This window comes from Lissotriton helveticus, chromosome 4_1 (genome assembly GCF_964261635.1).
Source record: "Lissotriton helveticus chromosome 4_1, aLisHel1.1, whole genome shotgun sequence".
NCBI lineage: Eukaryota > Metazoa > Chordata > Amphibia > Caudata > Salamandridae > Lissotriton > Lissotriton helveticus.
In genome coordinates this window covers 154,566,824-154,582,030 of record NC_136063.1, presented here as the reverse complement: position 1 = coordinate 154,582,030, position 15,207 = coordinate 154,566,824, and positions in this window count along the sequence as shown.

The following is a 15,207-nucleotide window of genomic DNA, read 5'->3' as shown; positions in this document are numbered from 1 at the left end:
CCAAGGCTGCTATTATCATTTTAATCAGTGTCTTTGGAGGCATTTACAAAAAACTACTCTAAGCATAGAATATGCTACAAGCTCATCTTTTGCATATCAAATAAAAAAACTGATAGCACTAGCTTACGTCCCTGAAACAGATGTGGCCGAACACTACAACCTTTTAACCACTTGGCTGCTAAGGGTGTTCGATGAGCTCCATTGACTTTCCATTGAAATCAATGGAAAGTCCATGACGAGTTACCCTTGTCATTAGCGCTGAAGGGGTTAATAGACAGCCAATTTTACAAACAAAATGAAGCAAAGTTAAGTCCTCTCTTAGACTACTTTGAGGACACTTGGATAGGTAGACTCCATAGATCTGGCCACAGGAGAAATCCTAAATTCTTAATACCCTGGTGGAATGTCTACAGAAGCACCTTAAATGGAGAGTCTAAAACAAACAACGCAGTTGAAGGTTGGCACAATGCCTTCCTCCAATCAACAGGCCGAACTAAACCAACATTAGAAAAATTCATTACATGCCTCCAAAAAGAGCAAAGTTATCAGGAATTCAGAATGGAGCAATCCATTACTGAACTAACTCCAAAAACATCCAAACAAACAAAACAAATGCACAAATACCTAGAGCAACAAGTAAAGCTGTACCCTAGCACAACAGGCATGCAATACCTCAATATAATAGCCAAAACACTACTGTAAACTACTCTAAGCCACAAACAATCTCAATAGAAAAATGTTCTAATACAATAATATGACATTCATATAATTTATCTCGAAAAAAATTAATGTATGGAATATATATTATATAATTAAATATATATACACACATTAATTATGTTTGAAATAAATAAAACTAAACAATATTCATTAAAACATTACCCACCCACAATTATAAAAATGTAAAAAAACTTACCAAAGATATTCCAAATGATGTAGAATCCATTTCCACCAAAATAATCCAGTTTCGAATACCAGTTACCCAAAAAAAAATGAAAAAATACAACTGTCCCAAAATAGATAAATCCATTCCACGAAGCTCTTTCGAAATACCATAAAAAACCCGAAAAATGTAAAAATGTAGAAAAAACGCTCCAGGAAAGCCGAAAAATGTGAAGAAGTGTCTACAAACTATTAGTTAATAAAACTAACGAACACTTCTCCCCCCCAAAAAAACGCTTCCTTCGGACATCAGGAACTCCTGCAAGTGAAAGACATAAAAGAACTATTCCCACCCACATAAAATAACACATACAGTCCTACTAAAAGTAATAGCAACATAATATTTCGAATAATAAACTTAAACATCGAAACACTAATTCTACACACAAGCCAATACAACACTAAAAAGTACGTTAAATGTACATCCGCAAACACAACATATCATAATCGCCAATACAGCACATTTACTTCTAACAACACTAAATACGACCAAACTACTCTCAAAATTAATTTAAAACACAGTTAAAACATATTAAATAAACCTTACCTTCAGAGACATGAAGTGTTTCCCAACCGCTAGCTGAACTTCCTCAAAATGACACAAAAGGACCTAAAGCGGTTACAAAATAAAGGACCCAAAAGTAAAGAAAATAATAGAAATTACACACTTATTATTTAATGCAAGCAAAGTATGTGTTAATTTAATAAAGCAAGGAATACTATGAAAAAATAGTAATTTTTTATTTGTATTAAATTACTTAGAAAAATGTGCACAATTTGTAAAATTCTAAAAATAAATATTATAAAATACATAATATTTATTATTATAATTGTAAAAATGTTGAAATGGTGTAAAAAAAATTAACAAAAAGTTTTACAAAATGTATATAAATAAATCTATTCTACAATATTTTCTTCAATTAAAATGTTTGTTCCAAAATGTAATATTAATATATTTATATTAATATAAATACTAAACTATTGTTTACTAACAACATGTATTTGAATATATACATTGTATATGTATTTTTCAAACAGTATATTTGATTTGGATGTATGACGTTACAACTCATACTTTTACAACGCATACCATTACAACAAAAATTTTACAACGCAAAAACTATTACAACGCATGTATTTACAAAGCATGTTTTTACAACGCAGGTACCTTTACAACGCATACCATTACAACATAAGTATTGGTAAGTATATAATAATTTTTTTAATTTAAATTATTTGAAAATAATATAATTTATTTTAATTTAATATAATTTAATGTATTTTAATTACATTTAATTAATTTTAAATAAATTGTAATAATTAAAAATAATATAATTTAATGTAATTTAATTTCATTTAATTAAATTAATTTAAATTTAATTTTATTTTAACCCTGTACCCCTGTACCCCAAAAACCCAAAACTGACCCTAAACCCTAAAAATACCCCTTTACCCAAAAACCCAAAACTGACCCTGAACCCTAAAAATACCCCTTTACCCAAAAACCCATAACTGACCCTGAACTCTAAAAATACCCCTTTACCCAAAAACCCAAAACTGACCCTGAACCCTAAAAATACCCCTTTACCCAAAAACTGAAAACTGACCTGAACCCTAAAAATACCCCTTTACCCAAAAACTGAAAACTGACCCTGAACCCTAAAAATACCCCTTTACCCAAAAACCCAAAACTGACCCTGAACCCTAAAAATACCCCTTTACCCAAAAACTGAAAACTGACCCTGAACCCTAAAAATACCCCTTTACCCAAAAACTGAAAACTGACCCTGAACCCTAAAAATACCCTTTTACCCAAAAACCCAAAACTGACCCTGAACCCTAAAAATACCCCTTTACCCAAAAACCCCAAACTGACCCTGAACCCTAAAAATACCCCTTTACCCAAAAACTGAAAACTGACCCTGAACCCTAAAAATACCCCTTTACCCAAAAACTGAAAACTGACCCTCAACCCTAAAAATACCCCTTTACCCAAAAACCCAAAACTGACCCAGAACCCTAAAAATACCCCTTTACCCAAAAACTGAAAACTGACCCTGAACCCTAAAAATACCCCTTTACCCAAAAACTGAAAACTGAACCTGAACCCTAAAAATACCCTTTTACCCAAAAACCCAAAACTGACCCTGAACCCTAAAAATACCCCTTTACCCAAAAACCCAAAACTGACCCAGAACCCTAAAAATACCCCTTTACCCAAAAACTGAAAACTGACCCTGAACCCTAAAAATACCCCTTTACCCAAAAACCCCAAACTGACCCTGAACCCTAAAAATACCCCTTTACCCAAAAACTGAAAACTGACCCTGAAGCCTAAAAATACCCCTTTACCCAAAAACTGAAAACTGACCATGAAGCCTAAAAATACCCTTTTACCCAAAAACCCAAAACTGACCCTGAACCCTAAAAATACCCCTTTACCCAAAAACTGAAAACTGACCCTGAACCCTAAAAATACCCCTTTACCCCAAAAATGAACACTGAGCCTGGACCCTTAAAAATATCCCTTAAAAACAACCAAACATATAAAATTTAAAATATAATTATATACTTACCAATACTTACGTTGTAATGGTATGCGTTGTAAAGGTACCTGCGTTGTAAAAAAATGTGTTGTAAATACATGCGTTGTAATAGTTTTTGCGTTGTAAAAATTTCGTTGTAATGGTAGTGCGTTGTAAAAGTTGCGTTGTAATGTTTGTTTCCCATTTTTCTTACTTCTAACATTACTTATGTTTATTAAATATGTATTCTTTGAATTAAGTAATATTACCAATATTGTTTGAAATGTTTAATAAAATGTACACAAATTACACAAATATATTAATAAATATAAATGTAAAAAAAATATGTTATACTAATGCTTATTGTTGTTCTTTCTCATGTTAATAAAAAAATAATTTTGTTCCAAAAAACACTACAGTATTTAATACTTTATTTCACTAAAATATTTATTTAATGACATTTCAATCTACATAACTTTACAATTCCCACTCCAGTCTACATTATTTTGTTGTAGGTGCTGGACACTAATTAAATATAATTTACTATTCCCACTCCAGTCACCATTAATTTGGGATAGGTGCTGGACACTAATTAAATATAATTTACTATTCCCACTCCAGTCTACATTAATTTAAGGTAGGTGCTGGACACAAATTAATTATAATTTACTATTCCCACTCCAGTCTACATGATTTTTGGGTAGGTGCTGGTCACTAATTAATTATAATTTACTATTCCCACTCCAGTCTACATTATTTTGGGGTAGATGCTGGACACTAACTAAATATAAATTACTATTCCCACTGCAGTGTACATTATTTTGGGGTAGATGCTGGACACTAACTAAATATAAATTACTATTCCCACTCCAGTGTACATTATTTTGGGGTAGATGCTGGACACTAATTATATATAATTTACTATTCCCAATCCATTCACCATTAATTTGGGGTAGGTGCTGGACAATAATTAAATATGATTTAATATTCCCACTCCAATCACCATTAAATTTGGGTAGGTGCTGGACACTAATTAATTATAATTTAATATTCCCACTCCAATCTACATTAATTTGGAGTAGTTGCTGGACACTAATTAAATAGATATTACTATTCCCACTCCAGTCTACATTAATTTGGGGTAGGTGCTGGACACTAATTAAATATAATTTAATATTCTCACTCCAGTCTACATTAATTAGAGATAGATGGTGTACACTAATTATATATAATTTACTATTCCTACTCCATTCTACATTAATTAGGAATACTTTAGGACACTATTTACATATACATTTAAATTCCCACTCCAAGGTACATAAAATGTATGTATATATATGTTTAGTTAAATAAAAATACATACCTTAAACACTATATACAATAATAATGTATAAAAAATAATCTTTTCTAATTAATAATGTTGATTTTCACTATTCAAATGTAGTATAATATATAAAACTGTACAGCAATATAGATTGTTAACAATTTTACTCACTCCATACACTCAACAAACAAATATACTTTATCCGAATGTGTAAATATGAAATAAATGTAAAAAAATATTCAGATTATTTATATCAAATAAATTTTAAAACATATTTGAAAGTAGAACAATATTGTAAAATGTTATAGAATACATTTCGCAATTTATTTCAAAATATTTTCGAAATTCGAAATTTAAATTTGTTTTTATGTACATATTGGTTTTAAAAATCTTTTTAAATATTTAAACAAAAAAATTTAATATATATATTTTTAAATTAGATAATTTTTTAATTTTTTGTAATATTTTCCCAATACATTTAAAATGTTATACTCTTTTTTTATGTAGAATTATTTAACAATTTTAAATTTTTTCTCCTATTTAAATATATATATATTCAATTTTTTTTATATTATATTATTTTAAAATAATTATTATAAAATAACATCAATTTCAAATATCAAATTTTAAAAAAATATATTTGAAAACATATTTTTAAAATTTAGGATTTTTTTTAAAAATTATAAATTTTAAATTTTAAATGTTTTTTTAATTTTATTATATTTTTTCAATTATATAAAAAAATATATAATTTTTTTTAAAACACTCCCCACCCTTATCCCCTATAAACCCAACATCCTGCTCCTAAATTTATATATCAATTAATTAATTTATATATAACATTTATTTTTAAATTTTTTTTTTTTATATTTTCTAATTAAAAAAAAATTCTGCAATTTTATATTTATAATATATACATTTTTAATACACTCCCCACCCTTATCCCCTATTAACCCAACATCCCGCTCCTAAATTGATATATGTTTTATTTTTTTAATTTATTATATTTTATAGGTACACATTACTATTAATAAATTCTAAATATTATTAATTATTACACAACAATAACACGTATTACTACATAATTATGACTATATATTTTATTTCGATATTTTTACTATTTATCGATATTTCTTTACAACGATATTTTTACTTAGATATTTTTGTTATCGCTATTTCAGCACACATACTTATTACGATATTTTTGTAATCGATATTTGTGATTCCGATATTTATCATCATCGATATTTAAACTTCGATATTATGTCACTTCGATATTAAAAGTTCGATATTATGTCTGCGTACCGCAGTAGCACCCTGCGCATAAGGAGGTGGCAATCTCAACAAGTGATAAATCAAAGGATCTTTCTCAAGATCTTCAATCGCTTTTGGAGGAGGAGACGGCAAGGCCGGATAACATATATCTATGGCCATACAACGCTGTCTATCTAGAACTTCACTCGCTCGCTCCTCTCCATCATCCCTGTACCAGGGATAACAATTACTATTCATACTCCAGAGAGTGCAACAGTAGGGAAAACATTGGATAGCGTAGAGGTAAAAATTACTATTCAAACTCCAGTGAGTGCAACAGTAGGGAAAGCGCTTGATAGCGTAGGGGTAAAAATTACTATTCCCACTCCAGTGAGTGTAATAGTAGGGAAAGAAAATACTTCATATATAAACATAAATAACATAAATATAAATTTCATTTAGAAAATAATGAAATTATTTTTAAATTGTATAATATATATTAATTATTCAATTAAAATACTAATTAATATTAACTAATAATTACCTACAAATAATAATTATTTACCAATTACCAATAAATTAATTTACAATATAAAAGAAAAAAATTATACACAAAAACTATTTAATTAATATAATTACTTACAATCAAATTACTTCCCACTCTATTCCCCTATAAACCCACAACCCGCTATAGAAAACAAATTACTACAATTAACATTTTTATAAATTAATCAATTAAAATTAATTACCAATTATACTTTAATTAATTACCAATTAATAATGAATTACCAATTAATTCGAAATAAATAACAATAAATAAATTAAGATATTTAATTAATTATAATTAAATTACTTCCCACCCTATTCCCCTATAAACCCACAACCCGCTACAGAATTATATTACACAAAAAATAATAAATAATATTAACTTACCTTAAATTCGATATTTTTGTTGTCTATATTATGTCTAGTCGATATTATGTTCATTCTATATTTTTGATTCAATATTATGTCCATTCTATTCGATATTAAAATTTTCGAGTCGATATTTTTGTTGTCTATATTGTGTCTAGTCGATATTATGTCCATTCGATATTTTTAACTCGATATTGTGTCTAGTCGATAAAAAAAACTCTATATTTTGACTGTATACCATATAGCCAGCGATGTTAGGATAGATACTGCGCCAAATGTCCCTGATGTTATGATTGTGGCCCAGTTCTAAAATTGAAGATCGTGATTTACGCATGCTTTGGAAAGCCCCTTGTCTTGTAGTATCCTGTTGATAATCCATAATACAATTAAAATCTCCCATTATGATAAGTTCCCCCTCCCAATCCAAAAGCTCTACATTTAAACGATCAAAAACAATAAACTCGTCCGTATTTGGTCCATATACCACACAAAATACATATTAACATTTTTCGATGCTTAATTGCACAATAGCCCACCTTCCATCTTTATCATAGGCAGTTTTTGAGAATTTCTGCTCTGAATCATCTATCTTTAAGAATCGCTACCCCTCTAATAGAAGCACCCAAAGCAGAGCAAATTATAACATCGTAGCCAAGTTGGCCCAATATTTTCTTAAAGATGCGGATCATATAGTCTTAACTCTTCCGACACTAGACATCTTTTATTCCTGCTGTTTAGCCCTGCAACATTCCATGCCAGACTTCTTAGTTAATACATTAAAAAAAGTATTGCTTTAAACGGTTATAGTCATTCTGCTAAAAAAAAAAAAAATATATATTTCCCTTTTATCCTTTCCAACACATCTCCCTCTCGAGTTGTTTTTTTCAAAAACTTTTTTACCCCACACACAACACCACCCTTCAGAGAACCTGAAACATCCACCCACCACCCCCGTTCCCCCTCCCTCCCAGGGGGGGGGGACACCCCTTGAACCTCAGCTGCCGCTGGTTGGGCAGCTACAAGGATAAGTAGCCGTGGACCAGTCCTACTACCCTACTGACGGAAAAAAATAAATAAACCTAAAAGAGAAAAATAAACACTAGTCTTAGCAGAAAAAGGAAAAAGGAAAAATCTAGCCTCTTAACCAAAAGATCTACATTTCTCTCCCATATTTAATTAGACAGATGTTAAACGAATTTAGAGAGTATGTATGTATGTACATGTATTTATATAGCGCAAATCACCGACACGGTATCTAAGCGCTTACTTTTTTAGCTTTTTTGCTTGCTTAGGTATTCCCCTGTGAGATACCCCGGCAGGGTACCCACAAGGTGAAAGCCAGGCATCCCGCCGCGAGGGGCCGTAGTGGAGATTAAGCAAGCTATTGCCCAGAGTCGCAGAGTGTGACCCCGTGAGTCGAGTAGGCACCGGAGTGAGAATTGTCGAGTCCGTGGAATTTTTGAGCCCGAGACCCGCCGAGGCGGGGAATCGAACCCTGGTCCACGGCCGATCTCAGCTTCCGGGTCTGCCGCCTCTAACCACTGAGCCACACTTCTCCACCAGTGCCATCTCAGCTTCTTTTTCATCAGTGAAAAAATATGTATGACCACCTTTAATAACTTTGAGGCGGGCAGGTTCTTGCAGGAACACTTGCCCCCCTTAGACTTAAAAGGGTCAAAGAGTTTGCGCAATTTCCAGAGATTCTCAAAAGTGACAGGGGCATTAGGACGGGCTTTCAACGAAACTGCTTGTCTTATTAAAAAATTACCAAAACAAATGAGAAAAGGCCTCCGAAATGTACTCTCCTTGTTTCTCTGAATTAAAGGTAAACGGTGGACTCTTTAAAGTTGGGAATCCCAATCCCAGTCGGATAAATCTGGGAAGGCTCTTTGAAATAACTTAACCAGATAGGACCTAGGATCTGACCCTTTTGAACCTTCTGGGATCCCAAAAAGTCTCAGTTTTGACCGTCTCTGTCGATTTTCTAAATCCTCAACCTTCAATTGTAAGGAAATAATCTGCGCATCATGTTGCTTCACGGCAAGTTCAGTGCGATTTGACCCTTCTTCTATATTTACCACCCGCTGTTGTAAATCCTCTATGTCTTGTGACACCCCCCCTAGTTTGAGAGTCATTTCTTGCAAAGAGTTCTGCAGCATGCTGTTATCCTCCCGTAGCTGCAGAAAATGTTCTTGTGCTTCTAAGCGGTGGCTGGTTAAAGTTTGCAAGATAATGTCCAGCAGGGAGATGTTATCTTCTTGCTCATGTATCCTGGCTGTACCAGCATCGGGTATATCAGATAACACAGGTGCTTGCACCTGCACAGATAGAATTGAAGCTGGGGGAGTGAAAGATTTTAACATAGGAATGTTTTTAGTATTGCTTGCTATGACTTTGGGTACTTTGTTTACAGCACCTGGAGATGCCAACACAGCGGAAGGGATAGGGGAAGCTGAGTCAGAGCCAGTAAACAGGAGTGGCACCGGAACCGATGATGGCAAAATAGAGTTAATGGAGGGCATCGAGAGCGTATCAACAGTGTCATTGAAAGAGGAATCCTCAAGTGAACCAGGACAGTTACTCGTTGGGTTTGTACCTGACAAACTTAAAGTCATATTTTTCACGAGCCCCTGAGCCTGAATCCACTTCCTTAAGGGACTTTTTTCAATAAGTATCTTTCTGGAGGCAGAGGGATTTGTTATTGCCAGCATATTAACAGCAACAGGGGCTTTCCCTCTTTTATTTTTAATTTTGGACTTAGACTTAGATTTAGCCTTACTCCTTCTGCCCGTCAAAATTTTGGCTGTGTCTGAAATGGAATTAACGGGTTTTCCATCAGCATCCTCTTCGTACTCTTCATTAGAGCCTGCTTCACCATTCCCCTCCACACCTTCCTCCACCAGCCTGGGGGCTGTACATATATCATTACCAGCCATCATTAAAGGGTCAGTGAGTACTACAGTAACAGGGTCTAAAGACTCCACATGTGTTGACTCCAGAGCTAACCCGAACCCTCCCTCAACAGCAGCATTAACATTGCTTTTAACCGGTCTCTCATTTTCTTCTTGAACTGGGGTATCCGTTATATCTGACTGCTCTGTGCAAATAGCTACTTTGTTGCACCCTGGTAACTACCACTGTATCAATTAAACTATTTTCCTTTGTGGTGCATTTATTGGTGGAGCCACCCGGAATTAGCATAGTTGGGGGCCGAAGCACCGGCTTACCCATAAACAATGAGTCAGGTCCTCCGTATGAGACAACAGACACACCGGCCCCAATGGTGGAATCACTCGCGGATTCACTCACGGTTGCAGTCGCGGTCAGAATAGTGGGAATCGCTGAAACCGCTAAGACTGCTGCAGGAGCAGGTGTAGGGGAAGAGACTGCCACCGTCCCCAGTGCGCTCTTATTAGCCCGGGTACTCCTTAGCAAGGTTTTCGGCGCCATCCCTCGGAGCTCCAGCGCGTCCACGAGGTAGATCGGGACAACCGAAGATCGACGCCGTCGCAGCCCAGTCCAGCCGAGCACCGACCCACCGGCCAGCCGCGAGATCGCAGTACGAGCGACCCGCAAAGCGCCCAGGAGCAACCAGAGCATCTGCCAAGACTCAGCAGTCACCGCAGTAAGTAAAGTTACTCTTCTGCTAATTTTCTTATCTCAAAGGTGCATTTCTTTCATGCCCCAAATAGCCGTCAGTAGGAAAAGCAGAGCCTCCCGCCAGCGTCCTCACTCCGCCATCTTGGACCCCGCCGCTCCACTAACCCATCCATGTGATAATTTCATGCATCTTCTCACACCCTAATCTAATTTTTAAATACACCCACTCTAAATTACAGACACTCACTGATTCTTAAGTCTACACACACAACCACCCACTCACCCGTACAGTCACTCATACTTACGGTCACTCAGTACAGGACTATCATATGCACTCATACACCTATAGAGACACTCACACACCGCGACTCATCCATAGAGGTACTCACACACCTAGTCAGTCATGCAAATAATTACTCACACCCCCATTTACTCACCTATACAGTTATACACACACCAGCTCACCTACTCATACAAATTCTGGCACATTCTTACGTTCTTATACAATCACTGATACAAGCAAACACTCATCCATACAGCCACTCTCACAATCACACACGCTCACTTAGCCATTTATATACTCTAACACACATATATACTGCCTTTCATATATCTAGTTAATCACACATGTACCACTGAGATATACATTCACTCACTAACACACCCATACACACACTCACCCACCCATACAGTCCATCACAGATGCACACTTCAAACCATGCACCCAGGGAATCACCCACTCACACATCTATGAACAGAGTCACACACACCGCACCCACACAAACACTCAGGCACCCATCCAGATACTCAACCAATCAATAACTCATATAGACACTTATGTAGGTATTCACAAACCCATGCAACCGCTTACACACCAACAGACAGATGGATATTGAATTTGAATAAAGAAATGTATAGACTGCATGAATCACCCCATAAGGGTATCTCCGCACTAAGACTCAACGACACTCCGACAGACAGATCAGAAGAGCAGAGTTTTCAGTAGTCTTCTGAATGTCAGGAGGTCAGGGCACTGTCGCAGGCAAATAGGGAGACTGTTCGAAAGCCGAGGGCCAAGATGGTAAAAGGCTTTGCCTCCTTGTTGTGATTTCCTAACACATGGAACCTTGATCAGGGCTTTATCTCCAGATCGAAGCGATCTACTGGGCACATAGTTTACAAATTTCTCATTCAGGTAGCTAGGACCTAGTTTGTAGACAGCTTTAAAGGCCATACAACAGATTTTGAAATTGATCCTTTTAGTATAGGGCAGCCAATGTAGCTCCTTAGGCAAAGGGAGAGAGGCTGTTCTACGTGGGGAATTTGCTACGAGGCGAGCCGCAGTGTTTTGAACTACCTGCAATCTATTAATGTCCTTGTCAGTTGCTGAAATTAGGAGCGCGTTACAATAGTCCAAGCGACTAAGAATTAGTGCCTGTATTAAGGTTTTTCTAGAAGACAAGGGAAGAAAAGGAAATACTCTTCTAAGCATAGTGAGAGCCTGAAAGCAGGCTCTGATGGTCATCGCGACGTGGTCTCTCAAAGTAAGTTTTTGGTCTAGGCGATTTTTCACCATTGATTTAGGGGATGGAGTAGGGCCCAGTTCCTCTGGCCACCAAGTGGGGGACCAAACCAAAGTGGCCTCTCCAAAAAGCATTATCTCTGATTTGGTGCCATTCAGCTGGAGATAATTGTCTTTCATCCACTGTGCTATAGATTTCATGCCGTTGCCAAAGATAGTTTGGCAATTAGGGTCAGATTTGTCTAGTGGCAGGAGTAGCTGGGTATCATCCGCATAAGATATGGGAGAGAATCCCAGTTTCCTCAATAGTCTCGCCAAGGGTGCCACATAAACGTTGAACAAAGTAGGGCTCAGGCATGAGCCCTGGGGGACGCCCTTGGAGACTGTTGAGGTTTTGGAGTGGTAAGAACCCAAGTTAACGGTCTGAGTTAGAGGCTGTTGAGGTTTTGGAGTGGTAAGAACCCAAGTTAACGGTCTGAGTTCTATCTGTGAGAAAGTCAGTTAGCCATTCCAGAGCAAGCCCAGTAACACCTATATCACTCAGTCTTCTGAGCAAGATTTGATGTGATATCGTGTCGATTGCTGCTGAAAGGTCAAGCAGCACCAACAGTACCGCCTGACACGTATCCAGCAGCATTCTGATAGTATCTGTCACTGCCACTAGAGATGACTCAGTACTATATCTAGGAAGAAAGCTAGATTGAGAGGGATCTAAACTATAAGTGGTTTCAATAAAATTAGAGAGGTGTGTGTTAATATGTTTTTCAAGGATTTTAGTGTGAAGAGGAAGCAGAGAGATAGGACGATAGTTTGTTATGTCTTCAGAGGGAATTTTTAGGTTATTTTTAATCAGCAGAATCTGTGCGGCTTTCCAGGCTGGAAGAAGGACTCCTTCTGTCAAAGAGCAGTGGAGAATATTACAAATGAGGTTGGCAAGCTGTTTTGCCAAAGTATATGTTTCTTTGGCTGGAATCAAGTCAAGTGGAGATCCGGATTTGGCATTTTTAAGGTACATTTCTATCTCTTCTATCGTAAGCAAAGGAAAATTGTCAAGTGAGTTGTTATACAGAGATACAGAGATTCACACAGTTTAGTCACTAACCCATGCATTCAGTAAGATATGTTCTGATAGATACATCTGCCGTGTGGATTCCTCACCTTGTGAATATCCCCCTTGCGTCAGCAACATTCGGAAATTCTTTTCATAGCCTCGCGCCGATGTGGACTTGGACGTCATAGAGACACGGCATCGCACGCGACTCCGCTGACGTCACCGACGCCTATAATAGGCCCACACCGGCGTGATGACATCAGTTCCCTTTTTTCCGCGTCGTCGAAGCTAACGGTTTCGGGAATCTCAGTAGCCAACTGGTACTTTGTTGCCTTTTTGTTACCACTTTCTGCTTCTTTGTTTCTTGTCTCTTCGACGATGTCGACAAAGAAGACCGGCTTCAAGCCCTGCAGAGAGTGCGGAAAAATGATGTCCATTACTGACCCGCACGAGGACTGCATTTGGTGTTTGAGCTCTGACCACGATGTGGATGGATGTTCGTCTTGTCGGAAGATGAACCCGAAAGCCCTGAGGGAAAGAGAGACCAAGCTCCTGGTAGCGAAGCTGAAGGCTGGAAAAGGAAAATCATCGAGGTCTCGTTCTCGAAGGGCGAGGTCGAGGTCGAAGTCAAGATCTGGATCTCGGGAGGAGTCGTCTTCGAGGTCCGCTTCAAACCATGCTTCGAAGTCGAAGAGGAAGCATAAGAAGAGGAGACATGAGTCCCGACGTCGTTCGGGTAAGGAGTCGGGCTCGAGGTCGAGGTCACCGAAGAAGGTACGTTCTAAGGTGGTTACGCTGGATGTCTCAGAACCTGAAGGTGAGGCCTCGCCTTCAGAGTCGCGTGTGCAGTCACCGACTCCGGCTTCAAATCCATCTCCGGCGCCGTCCCCGGCCCGAGAAGAGGAAGAGGTTCAGGTGGATGTGGATTCCGCGCCTGCTGAGGAGCCGAATCCGAACCCTCCACAAGACCAGCCTGAGGGTTTACAGCCACCCTTTCAAGCCCCAGGCCAGGACCCATCGGCGTTTCTGAACGCTATGTATGGCGTCTTTTCAAGGGTGTGGTACCCCTCTGGCGCAGCTTCGGGTCCCATGGGTCCTCTGTCTTTTAATCTAGGAGTCCCTCACTCCTATCCTCCTGCTCCATTCATGCTCTATATGCCGGCGCCGACGCCGCCATGGCAATTTCCGGCTCCGCCGAAGCCGTCGACGCCGCATTCGGCTTTGCCCGCTCCAGAACGGCCTTGAGAGCATCTCGCTGGGCCATCGGATTCGATACCGACGTCGATCTCGACTCCGTCGGAGCCGATGGTGGATCCGGCTGCGAGGCGTGTGAAGGAGAGGTCCAGAAGGGAGGTTCAACGCCTTTTGGAAGAGTGAAGGTATATGGAGTCACATCCTGATAAGAAGGAAGGCGAATTGGATGAGGACTGTTTTGAGGAACTGGCTGATGCTGGTAGTTACAAAAAATGTTTTTAACATTTATTTTTTATTTTTTTTTAATTTGGTCGGTTACATAACATATTCACAGCGTTCATTTCATCAGTTAATGGTTTGAAAGGTACACATAAACCAAGTAAACACAAAACTGAATTTAATTCAGCTGTAAGCAGTGAACTCAAGTACTTTCACAGGTATTATATTTTAGTTCATACAATACATAGCAATGGATGAGGTCATTATTCAAAATAGTGCTCAATGGGTGTCAAAAAGAAGGGTTCCAGATTCAGTAGGGTAGGGTGTGGTTGGAATAGATGGAGGGACAAAGAAAAGGAATTGTGTCCTGTAAACAATTCAAAATCAATCTTAGAACATTTCCAGTCTATAATAGATCACACTGTTCCCTATATAAACAATACACGATGGCCATGTATGGCAAGTTCTGTTGTGGCGTGTATGTTGGAAAGTAATGTTGTCGACGTTTCGACCCCGATAGTAAGGGCGGGTGATTCCTCAGTTTAGGGTCTTCCTCAGGACAGTAGAGATAGTATTAGTGAGCACCTACGGAAATAGATACGTATATCACTCAGTAGGGTGAATTAAAAACTGTAAAAAGGCATCATTCAATGGTCCCTGA